The sequence below is a fragment of the Ambystoma mexicanum genome, chromosome 5p, assembly GCF_040938575.1.
Source record: "Ambystoma mexicanum isolate Mex_15411 chromosome 5p, UKY_AmexF1_1, whole genome shotgun sequence".
Taxonomy (NCBI): domain Eukaryota; kingdom Metazoa; phylum Chordata; class Amphibia; order Caudata; family Ambystomatidae; genus Ambystoma; species Ambystoma mexicanum.
Window position 1 is genome coordinate 83,574,185 of NC_090930.1, and position 21,595 is coordinate 83,595,779.

A 21,595-nucleotide genomic window follows, 5' to 3' on the forward strand; every position below is an offset into this window, starting at 1 on the left:
ATGCGATGTCAGCTTATTCTTGGAGGTGGTAGTTCCTGTGGGATGTGAGAATGTAGGGTGGTAACAGTAGTAAGGGAAGATTTGGGAGAGCCGATGGAGAAGAATCAGGAAGAACACGCCTGTCTTTCATCATTCAAGCAGAACACCTTCATGTAAGTTCATGGCCCCAAGGCATTTTGTGAAGCCCATCACCGGGAAACCTGCTGAACATTTCTGCACAATGATCAGCCTGGTTAGTGGTAATCCCAGGTAAAGGACATTTCCTTGGGAGGTTCTTATTTTAAATTTGAATGTGTTATTTTATTGTCCAGAGGCCCTGCCATGGTTTTCTGATTGAAGAATGTTCTAGTGCATTTTCAAACATCCCCAACAGGGTCCTACGACTGTTACTTATAATCCTATGGAGCCTCTTTCCAAAAAGTTCCAAGCCTTTGTATTCATCATCAACTTTGCAGCATAGTAAGAATGATGGGGAGCATTTTCTGTAAACTATGTTCAGTGAGAAACCTGAGGGCCTCCTCACTTCTTTTCCCCCTGAATCCTCCTCGCAGGTGGCCAGGGAAAGGCCATTGTATTTGGATCCCGACCCTGGGGGTGGATATGCGTGGGAGGATCACCTGGGCGGCGGGAACTTGGGGAGTGGGGAGGGGACATCCATGGGTGAGACATGGTAACCCCCTTTCACTTTTCATACTGAACCCTCTATCCCTCAAGCCTTGGTAGGCTACTGTCAGCCCGTTCCCCTTTCTTCCCTTCAAACTGTCCCTCAGAGACATCACTTTAACACTGGGACTGGGATAGTCTACTAACTATGCTAATTACACCCATCTCAGAATTGAATTATCAGGAAATCATCTCAGTGACATCAAAACCATTCAGGCCTGGTTGGCTACCAACTCACGTGCCCTGAATGCCGGAAAAACAGAACCTTTGAGTATTGAGTAACTAGATCCCCCAAAACTTTGAAAGTCTGCCTACTCAATACTCGATCCCTGAACAAGCATGCTCTCATTATGCATGATTTGATCCAGGAGAAAAAAATTAGACATTATGTGTATTACGGGAACGTGGCTAAAGGACCCAGTGGGTGCAGTATGTGCTATAGCAGTGACAGAGGGTTATATAATCTACAATCAAAACAGAGTCTATGCAGCTGGGGGAGGTGTGGCAGTCATTGCAAAAGAATCTATCAAACTGTTTAAAGCAAACTTTTCATGCAGTGGATGCGAAGTATTACATCTTAAACACACGCACACCTCTAACAACTGGCCAACATTATATTACTTTACAGACCACCAGCATTTGTGTCGGATTTCTGTAATGAGTTAATTCCCCAACTGAATAATTTAAGGTCTTAAAATATGGCAACATTACTGGTGGGGGCCTTTAATAGAGGAAAGGGAATAACCTAGCTAAAGAAGCGATCCAATTGGAAAAAAACCCTGAACAACCTAGATTACGTAGTGATAAATAAGAAACCTACTACATCCAACGGCAACCAATTGGACCAGGTTATAACACATCATTTGGACACCCAGAATGTTGTCACAGAACCCTGTTATTTGGTCGGACCACTTCACAATCTGCTTCGATGTTCTGTTAAAGAACCCTTCCATAGCTGTTTGCAACCCACATGTGAAGGTGTGTAGTCGTAATGTTAAAAACATAGGTCCTGAGCAATTGAAACCCTGTCTGAAAGGAATGCAAAACAGTACCCAAGGCAATGTTTCATGCATAAATATACTTCAGCAGTTCACCATACACATTTGTGAATTTGTTGGAACAGTTTGCCCCGCTAAAACATAAGTTAGTTAGGAAAAACGAAAGTAATCATAAATGGTTTCACAGAGAACTGAATAAACATAAACTTGAAAAACGTAGTTTGGAAAGGAAATGAATATGAAATCCCACACCAGACAATAAAGAGAGATGGAAACAAACTCAGAATATAGAAAAAAGATCAGAGAAGCAAAGAGGAATTACTATAGTAAAGAGATAGCAGCAGCCCCGAATGCTGCTAATAAAATCTTTTAAATCCTTAAGAGTATGGATAAACCCAAAGCTATTACTCTTCCATTTACTCCAACGGAGGGGGAATGCGAAAGAGTGCAGAAGGCCTTCTCTGCAAAAATAGATCAGAGATAACATAATATTAGCCAGAGAGGAACCTGGAGCTGCAGTACCTCAATCCATCGTAAAATCTAGACAGTGTGAATAATCCAATTTTAGTTTCGTCTCTGTCTAAGAGGAAGAATTGTCCTCAGTACTGGCCAAGATGAGACGCACATCATGAACAGAAAATATTCTGTCGGCTAAAATCATCTTGGAAAATAAATAAAGATCTGTTTCTGCCAATTGTCACTAGAACTGTGAATGCATCCTTTCTACTGAAAGTACCAAAGTGTATTAAAGAGGTGGCTATCATGCCTCTAATCAAGAAGGCAGGCTTGGACCCTAAAGATCCTACCAACTTACGCCCTATCACAAATTCAAATTTTATTTTAAAAATCTTGGATAAGGTTGCAACAAACCTACTCCAAAATGTATGTAGAAACCCATGGGATCCTACACGAGCAACAATCAGGTTTCCGAGAGGTGCACAGCACCAAAACCACCACGTTAGATCTGCAGACACGTATGCTTGCTATCCTGGACAAGGGAAAGGTGGGGACACTGATGCTGGTAGACCTTAGCGCAGCATTTGATTTGGTGGATCACCAACTGCTGCAAAAGGCTTTGGAGAAAGTAGCAGGATGCTCTCTGGCTGCCTTAGCGTGTCTGACATCCTTCCTAGCGGACCGGAAAGCCAGAGTCCACAGGGGGGAAAGGTTTTCTCCAATTTGGAATCCCCTCAAGGGGCAAGTTTGTCTCCCTTGCTTTTTAACTTGTACATGAGATGCCTTAGTGACCTTCTGGAAAGCGTTGGCGCGTTTTTCACAAACTATGCCGACGATACCCAATTGGTCTTTGAATTGGAAGGGGATAATCTTAGTGACAGTGCCAAAATAACTGAAATCTATTAGATAATGGATGAAACATAATTGGATGTGTCTAAATAATACAAAGACGGAATTATGGATGTTTGGAACACATTCGGCCAAAACTAAATTTGGTGCAGAATACAAAGCCTTTGTTATTTAGGAGGCAATCATCCCAGTAATGCGCAGGTCAAAACGCTGGGAATGATGGTGGAGGCATCAGTGGGGTCTGAAGCGCAGGTTAAATACCTTCATAAGAATAATGCTTATTACCTGTGCCTTCTGAGAGCCATCCGTCCTTTCTTAAACGAGGAAAACACAGAAATGTTTGCTAGGACTATTTTTCTATTGCGATTGGATTACGGCAACGTATTGTTGTTAGGGGCCCCTAAGAAAGAAATTTTGAAATGCCAAGTCATGGAAAATAATGCCGTTTGCACCATCAAAAGATTAAAGAACAGAAAGCCCATAACGGAAGGAAGGAAATCATTACACTGGCTAAGAATAGAGGAAAGAATTACATTCAAATCCATGACAATTGTACACAGATGTCTACATGGCGCGGCCCCTATGTATTTGAAGAAACAATTTTCTAGATACACTCCATCGAGGTCTCTAAGATCAGTGACCCTTCGGTTGGAAAACAGCTACCAGACTTTTAGGAGTCATCTTAAAACCCACCTGTTTAAATGAGTCACTGTCAGCCTAGTGTAGGGTCTGAATCAGTACCTCCAGAAATTACGCATCGTTTTTCCATAGGCTGTCTCTGTTTTTTGTGATTCACGCGCCCTGATGCCTGCGGCTTTCGGTGCACTGCAATCACATAAATAAATAAATAAATACAATTGCCTCCACAAATAAAATAAAAATATCGGGGTCTGATTATGATAGTTTTATCATAGCCGATAACATAATCAAAGTAGCCAGAACTGTCAAGACCTTGAGCATCACATTGGATGCCGAACTTACAATGAAATCACAGGTTGCTCAGGTCAAAGCCTCATGTAGCTATGTGTCTAAACTTCTTAATCACTTTCAACCATACATTTCAATGCAAAATAGGTCTCTGCTGACTATGGCATTGGTTAATTTGCACCTTGATTACGATAACAGTCTGTTGTCCGGTACTGCAAAGGTTAATGGTAAAGGTAAATGTGCATATGTTGTAAAATATACAGAATGATGCTGGTAGAGCCGTATTTGGTCTATCTCGTAGAGATCATGTTTCATTGGCCAGATAGAAACTTCATTGGCTACCCGTGAAGCAGCGTATTACGCTTAATATTCTTTCACTGACCTATAAATGTCGTAATTCTGTTGCGCCTCAGTATCCGGCTGATTGGTTATCCGCTTGCAGAGTGGGCTATCCATTGCGTTCCTATGACCTGTCTAAACTTGCACAACACAGATTTAAACTCACCATCTTTGGTGGCACCATGTTTGATGTTCAGGCCCCCATAGCCTGCAATGAGCTTCCTGCCCACTTGAGGCAAGCCAACTCCATTTTTGACTTCAACGGGGCAGTAAAAATCCATTTGTTCGAGTGTGATCCCGATTAATTTTAGGATGGTCCTCCTTTCTTCATTTTTTAGGGTTCTTCAAATCCCGAAAAGTGGCATGGCAAGTGGAGCGCTCGACACCTGGTGACCTGTGCAGAGTTTATGCAGCAGAAAGCAACATTAATGAAAGCGGGAGGGTAGCAGATTGCATGTGGGAGAACAGCATGACTGAGCAAAGTGGTCACAGATGTCCTGGGCTGCAGGCAGAGTATTAATGGGGAGCAGTGCCACAGAGAGCCGCTGGGAAAGGAGATAGGTCCCGCTCGGCAGGTGGGAACCCGGAGTGGCAGAGACCTCGCCACTCCGTAAGCTCAGCACAGTGAGTGAATATCGAAGCACCGGGTTGGCAGGCAAATACGCATTGAACATTGTTGATTTGGATACCGAACAAGCTCAAAGGGACACTAAGTACTTTTGAATGCCGAGACAGTACTTTTTGAATACCGAACAAACTGAAAGTTATTGCAAGTATTTTGAATGCTTACACAAGTGCTTGTGAATACTGAACAAACTCAAAGTAATTTCAAGTACTCTTGAATGCCGAATGAACTGCCGAACAGAGTAAAGGCAAATGTTGACCACTCATGAATAGAGTGATAGAAAGGTGGTGCAGGTGGCAGATACCACACAGTGTATTGGCTAAAACACAAGTATTGGCAAAGTCAAAGCTTACCAAAAAGGGGATAGGATAAGAAGCCAAGTAGTGATCAAAGCTAAAGGACTCCAAGGGACAGCAGGTTAAAAAGGAAGCCTGTGTTTGCAAGAAAGCCACGATCGAGTGTCATCACTGTCACAAGAAAGCAGTGGCCCAGTGGTGATGGAAAGCTATCTGGAAGGGTAACGGTTTTGTGACTTGTAATGGCTGGACCTTGTGGTCTAACAATTATGCCTAGACCGAGTGCCCTGTGTGGAGAAGTCAATGAAAGTATCAATAAAGAAGCCTAAGGTTGGCAACAACATGTTATGTGATTTTGAAGTCAAGGAAAATAACTGTCTATGTGAATTACTGTTATCTAAAGAATGGGTAAGTGGTCCAAGGAACTATGCTGGTTTTTGATGAAAATCTGCAACATTTGGACTCTTTGGGGAGGGAACCCCGGTACCTTGATCACTGTTTTGAACTTGGGGAAGGGAAAGTTGACTACAAGGTATGAGCTGGAAGAAGCTCTGAAGTTTATTTTGAACACTATTTATTTTTGATTCTGAAATCCAGTTGGTTGTGAGGGCAAGTATGGGTTTTGAACACAGACTGACCTTTGTTTCTGGACTTCCTGACATAGACTATACTTAGCTTTCCTTAGATAGGGAGATCCCACCTTAACATAGATCAAGTTAAGCCTTACTCTATCCTGCATTTTACTTTAATAAAACCTTTGAGAGCAGACCTTCAGTCTGTAATCTGTGTCTGCTTCATGATGCCTTCCCAGTACACACATTTCTCTTCTCCGTGACCATATGTATAATACTCTCTATTGATATATAGTCATTGGGGAGGTGGCTGGCCAACAGCCCTATATTCGTAGACACCCTTACCCTGAGACCCAGCCACTTCTCTTGTAAGGTTATGCAGAACTTTGCAAACCCAGTGCGGTGTATCTTAGACTGAACAGAATAACATATGTGCACCCACTTTATCCTCATATACAAATCTTTACGCTTTCTTAATGAGTATTTATAGTTCATGGCTACAAACTATTTTCTAGGGTGAGTGTTGTGAATAACGAAATGAGCACAACGTCCTGTGTACCATGGACACATTTGCCAAAAAATAAATATTTGTGTTCATTCCTATGTTTCCAAAATGCTCTTTGAGTTTACCCAAAACTGCCAGTAACCCCCAATGGTGCTATTTCCCCCTTACCACTTCTCACAGGGTTATTTAAAAAGGGCCCAATGGTGGGTGTGTTCCAGACTGTCCTCCTTGAAATAATACATTCTATCAGGAAAAAATGCCTAGGATTATTCTAGGTTTTGATAATGTGCTTAATAAGTCAATTGTACAATTAATATTATGACTACAATGTAAACTGGAATTTATACATAGAAATGAACATTGTCAAATTCTAAAACTTGATGTTTTCAATGTTAAGGTAATTACATAATTTATGTTTAATAGATTATTTTGCTGAACATAAATACTAAGTATTCATACCTTTCTGTGCCTCAAAACGTCCTTCCTTCTAGAAAGTGTTAAAAATAATCATTACTTCTGTACGTATGAAGGCAATGGCTATTTGTGTGTGCTGTCCACTTGCTGTCATTGTTGTTAAGCACACTCATTTCTTGAAGTACTCACATACACTAAAAATTAACAAAAATCGAAAATCACAAAGGCAATTGTTTACCCTGGAGTCTGGTTTTCTGGTCTCTTAAGAGACTATCTATGCCCCCCTAGCTTTTTCGATATGGACAAAGCTTCCTTAATGTGATTGGGCCATTCCTGCAGGACTCATGTGATGAACATGTATGCCACTACATATGTATGTATGTATGTGTGCATGGGATATTTATAAAGCGGACAAAGACAAGAAGGTATCGAGGTGCTAAGGGTATGAGAAAAACTAAGGAGGTTAGACTGAAAACAAATGGGTTTTTAGCGCCTTACAGGTTGGAAAGAACTCTTGAGGCTTACGGAGATCAGGCGGTAAGGAGTTCCAGAGCGTGGGGGTGAGAACTGAAAAAGATCTCCCTCCATCTCTGGCACGAGAAAACCTAGGAGCACGTAACAGGCACATGTTTGTTGAGCACAGCGGGCGATTGGGGATATAGAGCTAAATCTTGGAGCATAAAAATTCAGCTCCAACTCCATTGATCGCACCATGAACCAAGCAGAGAACCTTAAACTTGACACAGCTTCTGACAGGAAGCCAGTGTAGTTGGAACAGCAGTTCACGAGAGTGGGCAAGTCTAGTGGCTCAAAGGGCAAGACGTGCTGCAGCGTTCTGGACAATTTTGAGATGTTGGAGAGCCGCTTAGTTTGCACAAGGTTGATGGCATTACAATAATCCAAGGAGCTCATAATAGAGGCTGTGACCACTTTTGATCTCAGGGCAGCCGGAAGAAGGGGGAGAACATTTTTTAAAACCTTGAATTTTATAAAAAAAAACGTCTGGCAGACCGCAGAGACCTGAGCTTCCCTGCAACCTCTGGAAATGAGTTTAATACCAAGACTTTTTACCATGGGAGAAGGCTCAAGGAAGAGGGCTAATAATCACTGGTCCATAGTTGACCATTCACATTGGAGCCAACTAAGAGAACCTCCATGTTGTCACTGTTTAACTTCAGCCAGTTATTAGCCATCCAGTCACCCACTGTAGCAAAGCAATTTTTCAGCTTACTTGGTGGATCAGTGGAGGGTGTGTTAAGACGAAACAGAATCTGGGTATTGTCAGCATAGGAGATAAAATGAACTCTGTAGCTGGTGATCAATTTAGCCAGAGCCTACATATAAAGATAAAAATGCTGTGGGGACAGGGCAGAGCCCTTGGGGATTCCGCATTTCAATACAGTAGGAAGGGATGCGAATGGCGGGAGAAAAAACATTTGAATACGTTCAGACAAAAAGGAAGTAAACCATTTAAGCACAATTCCCGCCTTGTTAAGGCACTGAAGCAGCTTCTGGTTATCAACCGTATCAAAGGCTGCGGAGAGGTCGAGAAGAATCAAAGCACCCACCTCGCTGCAGTCCTGTAGGAGAGCAATGTCATCCAGCAGTGCCACTATTACGGATTCAGTTCCCATCCCGAGGCGAACACCACATTGAAAAAGATGGAGAAGAGAGTTGGCCTCCAGGAAATCCGAAAGTTGAGGCTTCACGATTGATTCCTTATGTTGACATTGAGATCGCGCAAGTGCAGGGGAGGGGGGAAAGGGAAAAGTGCAGGGGCAAGGGAGCAGTGCAATACACAGTAAAAATAAATTAAAACAATTTGTAAAAAGTGTGGCCAGCTTGTGGCGAGTGCAGGGTTAAGTGCAGGCATCAAGTGTCAAGAGATGGTAGGGGACTGTAGGGATACAGAAGCAGCCCCCAAGTGCAGGGGTTGCCCGGGAGGCAATGCAGGTGTGCAACTGGTGGGCGAGGGGCCCGGGGCCCGAGATCAGAGGGTTGCCAGGTGACCAGTGCAGTTTCAGTCAGGAGTTCAGCAGGAGAGAGGAGGAGAGAAAGCAGAAACAAAGAGGAAGGTCTTGAGGTTCTTCCGGATACAGAGATGGTTCTACTCAAGTTTCAGGACGGCAGGGAGGTTGAAGATAGAGATCTACCACCAACTCGTTGCTTGGAGAAGTGACTTACCCTGAAGGAGTTGAAGGCGGATGAGCGAAGAGCTCAAAAGGGAAGATATTTAGGAAGAGAGTTGAAGGTATTTAGGTACCAGAAGACCTCGTGGACTATGCAGAGGGTTAATCCTTGCAGCCACTGGGAGCCAGTGCAGAGATTTCAGTCCTGGAGAGCTACAATCCCTGGGCTTGATGCCAAGGAAAAGTCTTGCAGTCCTGTTCGGGATGAGTTGCAGAGAGTAGAAGCAGGCAGATTTAGAAAGAGGCTGTTGCAGTAGTCCAGCCTAGAGAGAACCAGAGCTCTGGAGACAGTCAGCTTCTGGGGGAAGGAGAGGAAAGGGAGAATACCTCTGAGGAGGTGCAGTTGGCAGTGTAACTTCTTAGAGATGTCAGAGATGTGAGGAGCAAGGAGAGAGTGGAGTCGAAGATGACCCCAAGGTTTTTAGCCTCACAGGTGGGAGCAAGAAGAGGGCCTAGAGAGGGCAGTCAGAGAGCGACAGGAAAGGCGGGAGCAGGTGTGCCGATGAGGAGAATCTCAGTCGGGATCTGAGGTGGCAGTAAGCCCTATAAGTGCTTATCCATGCCTCTGAAACTATTCACTATCCAATACAGGTTTAATCAAGCTTGTTTTGTGTGTGTATTTTGAGCAACGGGAACTTATGTATTTTCTTTTACTTTTAGGAAAGGTTTTCCTCAGTGGGAACTTCCATTGAAGTCCATGGAAGACAAGTGGTGTGTTGGGGGAGGTGTTAACATGTGTGTGAGTGGGGTGACAACCTCAATATGTGGGTGGGTTGAGAGATGTCGTTTAGTTAGTACTGCCAGGATTTCTACGTGTGACTACAGGAGGCATGCAGATACAGGGCACATATTCAACTAACTGAGCTATCTTATTGTCTCTCTCCAGCCATCATAGCTCATTCGCTGACACTCATAGGAAGGCCAACCCCAAGTTCCCCACGTTTAGTGTTGACCATGGGATGGGATGTAAGATCACAATAGGACAATGATATGTTAACTAAGACTAAATAAAATTGCTATTCAAAGCCTCCAAATAAAGATCACTTAAGAACAGAGGACTGTCATTTCAACTTTGACAGTCTGAAATGTACTTAGAGGCCTGGCACACCCAGAGTGATAGTGTAAACACATCACTGCCCAGCTGGGCCATGAGAGAGCCTGGTAGAAGAGATGTGTGGGAAAGGCAAGACCCTGCCATTTTGAATTGGCTCTGGTATGGCTCTAGCATCACCAACGACCTCAGGCCGAGCCCAAGACAAACATTTGGCCTGAGCCAGGATCAATCAGCCCTTCATTGACTTGCCTGCCTACAATGTCCAGAATTGTTACCCCAGGTGAAAGAGGAGTAAGCATTTCTCATGGAACCTCATCTTGCCTTCTACAGGATTGCGCCAGAGCTAGCGTAACACCTGCTGGCACTAGATCATAGATCCGGTGAACCCATGCATGCTGAGCACACACCAGCCATTGCTTACATGATTAAAGATGAATGAAATGCATGTGGGTGAACCAGTCATCAGACAATGGATCACCTTCAGATAAAAGCATTAACAAAGCCCTTTTGGCCCCATTACCACTTTTGCAGCAATTGCAATACTGATCCCATGAAGTCCAAATACTGTCAATGCCACCACTATTTTGGGTAAAAATAGATGAATATATATATATATATATATATATATATATATATATATATATATATATATATATATATATATATATATATATATGTTTTCACGGTGTGCTGCCAAAAGGCAGCTCCCTTCCTGCAGATTGGTAACACTCTGCAATGCACAGAATAATCCACCGGGATAGCATTTGTTTTGTTACTGACAGACCTTCATAGGCTAGGGAAAATGTCACGAAAAGTTGATTGGATCTACAACATTCAGACGTCCTTGCGACGTAGAAGCTCAGGGCCCTTTTGAGATCCATTCGAAGGAAATGCTCCTCTTCTTTAGAAGGGAGAGGAGGTGGGTAAAAAACCAGTAGGTCTATGGCTTGTGACAGATGAAACACGGATACCACCTTCGGCAGGAATCCTGGCCTTACTTTAAGTGAGAACTTCTCTCGAAAGAACCGCAAGAATGGCAGCTTCCAGCAAAGGGTCTGCAATTCACTAACCCACCTAGCGGATGTTATTGCAACTAAGAAAGCTGTCTCCAAAGAGAGCAGCCGCAAAGAACAGGTATGCATTAGGAACATCAGAACCTGATTAAGATCCCAATGTGGGACAGCAAAGGGAATTGTCAGAAACTAATTCACAAGGCCCTTCAGGAATTGGACCATAACCCTGAGCGTAAAATAAGAACTCTTGAACACAGACAAGCAGGGTTGGACTGGGGCATAAAATTGTCTTGGGCAACAGTGAAAAAGTAGCCCACAGTTACAAATGTCAATTCATTCCTTTTGTTACAGAATGTTTGAATAGTGCCCAAGGGGGAGTTCTTTGATAAAATGTGATCCAAATTGTGCAATGTAAAGAATATTTATTCAGCAACAATGGTCAAAACTACTTGCCGCATAGTGAAGTAACTCCTCAAACTGGCCCACATTGGTCAGAAAAGTGGCCCACTTTCGGGCATTGGTCTATTGCTTTACAGGCCAGTCCTAGCCTGCAGACATGACCGCCATGCAAGAGATATGGTCAATCTTGCATTCCCTGCTCCACACCTCAAATATTCTCCACCTGCACACCTACATAGATCTAGCAGATGGACTGTATGCAGCCAGCAATACCTCGATTACCCCCTCAGAGAGGTCCCAGTCATCATATCTCATCCTCTCAAGAGCCACGCATGTATGTTGAGGGGCTCCAGGTTCGGGAGGAGCACCCGACCTTCCGACTGGGTTTGGAGATCTGGGTGCTGAGGCAACTGGAGAGGTGGGCAGATTGTCAGATCCAGGAGGTCCCAGTACCACGTCCTCCTGGCCCAATTCAGGGCGATGAAGATCATGATTGCTTGAAACCTATTGAGCCTCCTACGAACCCAGAGAATGACAGGAATAAGAGGGAATCCGTAGTGGGAAGGGAATGTCTGAATCACCAGAAACACATCTCCTACCATGCTGTTTGCTGGGAATTCCCTCAAGCAAAACTGTCTGCACTTCCTGTTGGACTCTGTGGCAAACAGGTACACTGATGAGGTACCCAAGCGAGAGAATACCTCCCCTAGGACTTCCTTTTACATTTCCCACTCATTTGAGACCGCGCTCTGTCTGCTTAGTGCATCCACAAAACTGTTCTCTGTCCTCGCCAGATGAACTGCCGAGACTGAGATCTGGTTCTCCAATAGCCAGAACCACAGCTGCATTGCCTCTCTGCAGAGGGGGAGAGTACACACGCCACTTTGGTTGTTCAGGTAGTGCATGGCCACCATGATGTCCATTAAAATCAGGACATGCTACCCCTTAAGAGATGGAGCAAACACTCTCTGGGCTAACCTGATGGCTCACATCTCCAGCCTGTTGATGTTCCACCTGCCTTCGATTGCTGACCAAAGGATGTTCACCTGCAAGTCCTCGCAGTCCTCAAAGACACAGCCATGACAACTAGTGCCTGAGCCCACAGAGGCCAGAATGGTTTCCATGCCATGAGATTGCTGCTATTGGCCCACCAACCAAGGTCATCGACCACTGATCTGGATACCTTGAGGAAATCCGAAAGGGTTGTGAGCTACTGGGACCACTGCCTTGTAGGAGCCATTGAAGAAATCACATGCACAGCAGGGCCTCTGGCACTAGAAACATACAGGAAGCCATGAGGCCTAAAAGACAGAGGATAGAAGCTGCTGGAAAAGCGGCATTCTTCCGGAACTGGTTCACCATCTGTGCAATGCTGTTGACTCTCTTCTCTGGCAAAAAGGCGTTCCCCACCTGAGTGTCTAGGACTGCTCTGACGAACTGGAGCCTCTGGACTGGTGTCACATGGGACTTACGTTAGTTCAAGGAGAAGCCCAGCCTGTGGAGTAGTGAGCAGGTGTCCTCTAGGTGGAACAAAACCTGCACCACCTACTTCCCCCGGACCAGCCAGTTGTCCAGGTACGGGAATACATGGACTCTGGATCTCCGGAGGTGGGCTGTGACTACTGCCATGAGCTTGGTGAAGACCCATAAAGCAGAGATCAGCCCAAAGGGGAGCACTTTGAACTGATAGTGCTTGTCCTTTATGAGGAACCTCAACAACCTCCTGTGTTTTAAAGGTATCAGCACTTGGAAATAAGCGTCCTGCATATCTATTGACACCAGCCAGTCCTGCAATTCGAAAGTGTGGAGAATCTCTCTGAACATCACCATCTTTAATTTGTCTTTCTTCAGGAACTTGTTCAAGGCTCTGAGGTCCAAAATGGGACAGAGACCTCCTCCCTTCTTGGACACCAGGAAATTGCGGGAATCCCGATCCCGCGCTAAGAGACCACTTGCTGGTATTAAGCGAGTTATAAAAGAACAATTATAAAGGCCATGTCTTAGCAGTCTGTTTTTGACATTACGCGAAAAAAATGTAGACCTTAAATAGGCATGCCTCTGCAATGGTACAGCCAATGCCACTAGACAGCACACGCAGTCGGCCACGTCCAGGCCCGTTTGCAGTGACTGCCTGGCCACCTCTTTCTCATTCTCCACCAGCTGTAAAAATTCCATCTTGCATTGCCCCTCAGCGATATATTGCATCACATGTTCCAGTGCCTTCCAGAGGTCGAAAGAGTATTTCCTGAAACCACTGGCCACGTTAGAAGCTTTGAGAGCCATGCTGCCCGAGGTAGAAAACCTTTTTGGCCATGGCAACAATTCTTTTACCTTCTCTATCAGGAGGCAGATTCGAGGTATAAGATGCTGGTCTGGTGGAAACTGTAGCAGCCTGCATGACAAGACCTTCTGGGGAAGGGTGAGAAGACAGAAACAACGGGTCTCCTGTTACAGGCCTGTATTTACCGGTCATGGTGGGACAGGCAGGAGGGATGGAGCAGGGATGCCGCCACAGTGAGGCTACTGGATCGACAATCACTGGATTCAGAGGCATGTTCTTTTCAGATACTGGACCCTCGTCCAGTATGTCGGTTAACCCATATCCTTGGACTGGCACTGCCGCAGCCTGCAGTCCTAAGGTGTCCACTACCCTATCTATCAGTGCCCGAAATATGGCTTGGGTGTAGGGTTGGTTTTGCTGAGGTTCCAAGTGACGGGCATGTCCAGGCTGCTGGCATCATGGAGCCTCCGTGCCAACTCCAATAGGTCAGCTTGGTTGTCGAAATAGTCGACATCCCCCATTACCAAGTACACAGGATCGACTCCTCCCTGATCATTCCCGTCATCAGCGCCGAAGATGAATGTCATGGCACCGAAGAAATCGGTCCAGGAGAGCGGGGTCACAGATTTTTCACTGAGCGTCGGTGCAGAGGGCGTGTCCTTCGGCGCCAATAAGGTGACTGTCAGCAGCGATCGGGGCTATGACATCGAAATTGCATCGGGGATGCTCAGACCTTGAAGTGCGCAGGAAGGCTTCACTGACGCCTATGGTGTCAGCACTGGGGCTTGCGATGGGTCGGGTGTACCGAGCACTGCTGCCGCCTCCGAGGCCTGCTGTTTGGAGGGAGGGCACCCAAGCCTGCAGCGGCATGCCTCTGGAACATTTCCAGAATTTTCAACTTGAAATCCTCCCACTCCTACCAAGTGGTTGGCCCAGCATCGGCTTACCTCCTTCCGTCAAATATTCGGAATCTCAACAGTGACTGTGGCGCCTCTTTTTCTTGTGCTACGACAATGAGGAGTGGCTACTAGAATGGAACCTCTTCTTCGTCTTCCGCTTATGTTTCTGCTTTTCTTTTTCGGGGGTAGGCCACAGAGGACAAGACAGTCGACCATGCCAGAGATTTTAAAGACAGTCGGCCCAACATGAGTTTAGCAGCACATTTGTGTACCGATCTCAGGTGCATTTTAGTGCACGACACACACCCCTCTGTGTCTTGACCCGTGCTGAGGCACCAGAGGTATATCTCATGTGGGTTGCAAACCAACATTTTGGAATGTCAGTCGGAACACCATTTGAAACCCGAAACCCGAGCAGCATGGTGAGTGCGCGGAAAAAAGGAACAGAGGTATGGGGCGTAGTGACGTGGAATATATACGATGCCTGACGTCACGTCCGGCGCTTACGATTGAGCACTGAGGAAGATGGATTGGAGATCAACGGCTGAGTATATGCCCCCTGTCAGTGTTTCCGAGCAGCAGAGCTGGATGAGGATATCTATCAGCTGAGGAATCTGCGGGAGAATGGCAACCCATACAAAGAACATTACTGTTGTTTTTCCCATTTTGAACTACACGTAGGACTCCTTTGGGGTCTGGCAGAATTAAGGCATGCAGTAATTCAACCAGTGTCATTACCACCTCTTCTTCTGGAGGAGTAACTGCAGGTCAAAGCAGGAGGTTTATCTTGTGGAGCTGCAAAACTGTTGATGTTTGGAAATACTGTTTCTGCTTCACTTAGAGTGAGATAATTTAAACAACACTAAGGAAAAGTGAAAATCATCATGAATGTTACCAAGAGAGAAAGCTCAGTGTCCTCCCTGAGCTCCAGTAGGAGCTGCTACCACAGGCACCAAGGCAAGCAGACTGGCCCCACAAACAGCAAACCCAATCCTAAGGTGTGGGGCGAGGGTGCCCAAATGGCACTTCATCCCAAGGGGCATCATTCCATGTACCAGTCAAGCTTGTTTGGCACCACATCACCGCTAGAATTCTAGATTTATGTGCAGAAACATTACTTACCCACCGGTCATGAAACATCGCTAAACTTGCTGTGACCTTTACATATGTTGCATCCCAATGGTACACTGTTATGTGTCTTTGCATTGTTGTAGAAAAGCTCTTCAGTGTTGCAATGATGTACAGGTATGTTCTATATGTCTGAGGGGTTTCAGGACAGAACACGCCTGTACTCTCCTATCCCCAACATCCTCTGATTAAGATGTATGAAACAGTCTCTGGTCACATGCAGCATTCCTGGCAAAGCCAGATTTGGTTGTGCACGAAGAGGTGATGTAAGTGGTGGGCAGGCGATAACACGTGCTCAGGAAACCGTGTGTGCTATCACAATGACACCACATCATGCTAATTCCAGATAAGTAGTGAAGAGGAAATTGCATCCACTCTTATAAACGTGCATACACTCCCTGCTGTGGGTGTGGACAACACTTTGCTACATCGCACAAGCAGATGTCAATAGGGAACTATGGCATTGCTCTAAAGTATGTCAAGGTATACCCATTACTGGGCCATGGCGTGTATATTCCAAAATAATGCTAATCCAGTCAAACACGTCCATATTCTCAGTGATTCTAGGACTAACATCCAATCCCCACATTATGGAGATTATACATAGGGACATCATCAGGAGTGATTTATTCTAATACAGATGGGGAAGGAGATAATTAACTCTATGTGCTGGAGATTCTATATGGCACTGGTTATTTATGTGCATCAAAAGCCTTCCTAGAAAAAACTATGTCTGTAGTGGCCTCTGGTAACATAACTCTGCATCTCTGGCCTCTTTCTCCTTGTGTTACACATGCTCTACGTTCATCTACCAATTGAATTGTGACTTACTACACTCAGAGTACTCTTTAAAGCAAAGCATATCCAAAGGGAATGCACCAGTATCCTAAGCACAATTGAAAGGAACTTTATCAATTAACCGATTTAAGAGTGACATAATAAATAAGTTAGATTGTTTTTGTTAGATCGTTTTTGTCACTTTAAGTATCCAAAGCAGCCATCGAGTGACCAACTGCTCATGTACTGGTCTTTATAAGAATGCTTTATACTCACATAAATGATTTCACTGGAATTATGACCCTGAAGAAGGCTTGCTATTTGATCAATAATTACTGAATGCCGAAACTAGTAGGCACTTGTGAAGATGATATAGTTTTATTATGTTTGCCCATTGTTGTTATGAATGTTGCAGAGCAACTCTTTAAAATATTCTCTCTATTTGGTGTTTCTTGTGTAAACCTTGGTTTGTGACCAAACATAGTGTTTTATATGTTTCGTGTTTCATTGCATAGTTGTTGTCTTAATGTTTTCCATTTGGTATGTGCACCGCAATTGTCTCGGGGATTATACTTATCATCATGGTTTTGCGGTTGTGCCTTTGAAATCTCCATTGAATTAATGAAATGTACTTACATATCCAAGCAGATTTCAGTTTTGTTTTTGTCATGATGCCCGCTCCCGGGGAGCCAGTTCAAGCCCGGCGTCCCCGAAAAACGGACATCCAGTCCCCAAGGAAGGACCCAGCAACCCCATATAAGGGCCCTTTGGCAGTGTCCTGGCGCCTATGGCGCCAGGCTCATAAAAGACATCCGTCCTGCCGCCATAGGCGCCAGGCTCATTATGGGAATGCTTGGGTGCACTTACCTGATGCAGACCATGCTGCAGGATCCCGGCCTCCTTGATGCCTGAAAGGAACTACTTTACCTGTGGGACTAATTTACCATCCGGCGTGGTCGGGGAAGGATACATACCTGATTGGAGGAAGGATACATACCTGGAACTTCTTCCAAGGCTATTTCAACCCCACCCGAACAGCCACACATGCTTCGCGTTGTTCTGCATCTAGCAGCTGGACGCTCACCGTGTCTGCTCCTGCATCCTGACTTCTGCCACGCCTGCCAGCATCCTGGATCACCTGCAAAGGAAGAGAAGAAGAGAACAGAAGAAGGAAAAGTCCTTACCTGCTAAATCCGCATCCCGGAGACATCTCGCTGACAATCCTGAAAAGGAAGACTTTAATTTAAAAGCTCATCGCGTCGATCGCTGCAGCGCCGCATTCCACTCACCTTTACAGGGCGCCTCCATGTTCAGCAGCGATCATCCGGATTCGCAGTCACGCCCCAGCGCCTAGGGAGAAAAACACCAGAACAAAAGGTGAGAGAGAGAAGGGAATAAGGAAAGCTAAATCTCCACGTTAAGACTTACCTGTTGATTCATTCCCTCTTCATTTCGGGTCCGCGCCGCATCCTGGCATTTCCGGACCCCGGCCCCTAAGGGGAAAAGAGACATCAGCGTTAATGAGTGAATGAAAAGTCATTACCAAAAAACGCTCATTAAAGACTTACCTGATTTCTACAAGGATTTCACCTCTCATCTCGGGTCGGTGCCTGTTCCCCGGCATTCCGTACCTCGGCCCCTATGGGGAAAAGACACTAGCATTAGTACATTAATGCACGGACACAAGGGGAACCTCTTATCAAAAAAACTTACCTGGAAGCAAAGCAAGTTTGGTTCTCACCAATCCGAAAATCCAGTGAAGTAACTGGATACCAACGCGCCCCTGCATCAGAAGCAGGATGGAAAGCTCGTCCTTCCAGACCCTAAGGTGAGACACTACGAGAAATCACAGAAGGGTTTCGAGGAGGGTGAGAGGGGAAAGTGGGAGGCCGATTGCATACCCCGCAGACAGTAATCCCCTATTTTCGCCTACAGAAGGATACTTCTGCGAGCCAGACAAGCCAGATTTGGGGGCCCGGTCCAGTCCGTCTTCCGAACCCTGTGCATCACCTTAGAAGAGGTCACAGCAGCGCGCACCAGGCCAGCGCCTCCGTGGGAGTCAGGTGAGCGTAACAGTTTTCGTCTCTATCGCAATTAGAAATTAATATGAAGATGCCTTATATGCTGGCATAAAGCTCTTCCCTGCATGGTTCGCTAGATGTACATCATGTTCTCTTATACTCTTCTGCTTTATAGTTTTTATGTTTTGAGTTTTATATAGCATTATATTTTAGCAGTTGTTTCATTACGCTTGATCTATGAGATTACTTTTAACCCTTGTTTTGCCCTTGTTCAATGAACACTCCTACTCTGCCCCTTTTGAGTGCTTTTTCCACAGGTGTGCTCCATATGTAGTTGGACTTCTCTGTAATGGTCCCCAGCTACTGAAGGTAAAGGCACCCAGAATTCTGTCACACAGTTAATTCAGAAGACACATTTGTGAGTACATAGGTCTTTACCTGGGATCTCTGTGCTGTGCTTCAATGCACTTATGATAGTGTGAAAATGTGTTAAGCGGTACTAAGTACCAAGCAATGCAGTACTGTTATACACTAAATAAAAGCAAACGGTATTGCTACCAACTCAATCACTTATCTCAAGCTCAGTAAGTACCAATTCATAATAAATCGAATCCAACTTTTACAACTAGTATAAGTGCATTTCACACTCCAAACTAAGAGTACAAAAATGTAATGCACCTAGTAGGGCTGCAAGAAACTCCACTTTAAGAATAAATGAATTCAGAAGTGCAACTAGTGTAAGCCCATGGCATGGTGTCCTTTCCCCAAGCATTCACAAGACATAACATAGACAAAAAATAGATTGGCCAGTGCAGCAGGCATAGATAACTATCCTGGATACAAAATAAATAAAAAACAGTTTGGAAGGGAGCCTGCATTTCGGTGCTACTTAGGCCCATATTTTCCAATATCCACTTAACTTGAATAAAATAATCATATACCTGGTTGTGGAAAACAAATATTGACTTATAGATAAACTAGCCCCATGAAGAAGGCCTCTCTCTAAAGGTGTGCATGGATTGAAACATTTTGGGTAGTGGACAACACCTTCTGGATTTCCTTCTGTAAAAATGACAGCCTGCTTACTCCCCTTTTGCCTTTTTGTGCAATGTTATACCAGCCAGACCCAGTGCCTTTACCTTTGCAGAGGAAGCCAGCTATTTTGTTATATCAACATAACAGAATGACTAACAAAAACGTATTTGCTTTTCTGCACCATGGGATTTCTTTCAGAACAATACTATTTAATGGATTGCTTGTCTGTTGCAGATTTCTCATCTGAAAGATATCCTCATCCAGCTCTGCTGCTTGGAAACATTTTGACAGGGGGCGTAGTGGACCTCGATTCAGCCGTCGATTGTCGATCCGTCTTGCTCGGTGCAGGATTGTCAGCTCAAGATTTGACATTGGACCTCGTCTATATACCACGTCACTATGCCCCATACCTCAGTTCATTTTATCTGCGCGCTTGTACACTGCTTCAGGAACATGACATCAACTCTGCAAATAAATGTTGTGTTCCGCCTACTCCCTTTCATTTTCCCATAGTGAAAAAGCCAAAATATTTGCATGCCGAACCCCAAAAAACGCTGGATAGAATTATACCAAAGAAGAAACAACTTGGGCACAAATGATTGGTGTCTGGACTTCCTCCACTTCATGGTCGCTTTGGCCGCAGTGGCCACACAGACACCCACGTGGGGTCTATTCTTCCACAAGATGGTGCTCTGTAAATTCTCTGATGGGAACAGCAAGTAGTGGTACAGTGTTTCCCAAAATGGATGCTCACTTCAGTGCATTGCCACAGGTCGTGAACACCTGATCGACTTCCTATTCTGAGGAGCAGGTGGGTTCCTTGCATCGCTTCACTTTCCGTTGCCTTGACGTTCCCGTAGTTCATTTTTGCTTCCTACCTACTCTCTTCCCTCGCGCCCTTGTGCTTCCCTGTTCCTTCCGTTCTTGCTTGGCTTCTCCTCTCAGCTGCGCTTTCTTGCTTCCTACCTGTTCTGGACTCCGCCTCCCACTGTCCTGCTTGCTCCCTCACCTTTTGCATGCCTCCTGCTGTTTCGGCCCTCTGGGTCCTTTCCTTCTTCTGCAGTCTGCTCTTCCACCCGCCCGATACCATTGTCTTCTGGGACTGCCTTCTACTAAACAGAAGACACAGGGTTTTACCTCAATAGCGTTTTTCCCCCTGGACATTGCCCATTGGGTGCCCATTGCTCACAGTATACAACGGGGCATCAGACGCCTTCTGAGGCATTGTTCCGCTATCACGTTGTCCTGGCTCCTGATACTGAAACAACTACCACTCATGTTAGTCTTGGGCTTATTACAAACCTTACAATTGGCTTAATTTCTGTGACAGGTTTGGGGTTATTCCGTCAAGTCGTTTTTTAAATATTTGATGGGGGAAATTATAGATATAGCTCCCATGGGGCTCTACAGCAGAGAAGCTTTTCAGAAATGAACTCTGCCATTGTTTTTTTCTCGATGCAATTTATTACCGCAGTAATATCGGGGTATGCAAAGAGAGAAAGGATGTAATGGGAGGGGGTAAAAATCAGCTCAGATGGGTGTGGTGACCTAGAGAAAAGGAAAGAGGGACATGGGGAGCACCTGTGAAGACTTTTTAATTTGTGAGCGTTATCACAGTAATTGGAAAGTAATTACTGCGAGATTACCGTCGCAATTATCAGGGGAATGGACACTGAGGGTAAAAACAAAGGGGGCTCGGTTGTGATCACATCTACTAGGCAGAGGTAAATGGGTTTCTGTGCCAGTGGCCTTGCCTGTGCAATATCTGCAGCTTTCACGGTCGAAGGATGTGGCCACTGACGATGGCCAAAGGCTATGACCAGTGGGCTTGCAAGAAGCCTAGTATTGTAAAATATTCAGTGGGCGCGGCCAAAGGCTGTGCTCATTGGCCAGGCCCAAAGGCCAAACCTATAGGTGGAAAATGTACAGTGTCTACGACCAAAGACCACGCCTAGCGCACCTCAAGCAAGCCCATTGGTGCAATACATACAGTGCAACACGGGTATACAGTCTTTATAATGAAAAATAAATAATGAAAATATTTTTCAGTGAAACTTAAATAATGAAAATGAACATTTTTTTGAATTGTAGGTAAAAGTATAAATGGGGGTTGGGTAAGGGATTAAATAGGGTAGAGGGTGTTGTGTTATGACCT

At 45.0% G+C, this 21,595-nt stretch overlaps 1 long non-coding RNA gene across 1 annotated transcript in view; it reads right to left on the reverse strand.

The window, feature by feature from the left end:
- Positions 1-3,659: 3,659 nt before the first annotated feature.
- LOC138480758 (uncharacterized) overlaps positions 3,660-21,595 on the reverse strand; it is a 74,406-nt gene continuing 56,470 nt past the window's right edge. Inside the window, exon 4 of the long non-coding RNA XR_011274123.1 lies at positions 3,660-3,791. This is a non-coding gene — a long non-coding RNA (uncharacterized lncRNA). The remainder of the gene's footprint in view (positions 3,792-21,595) is intronic.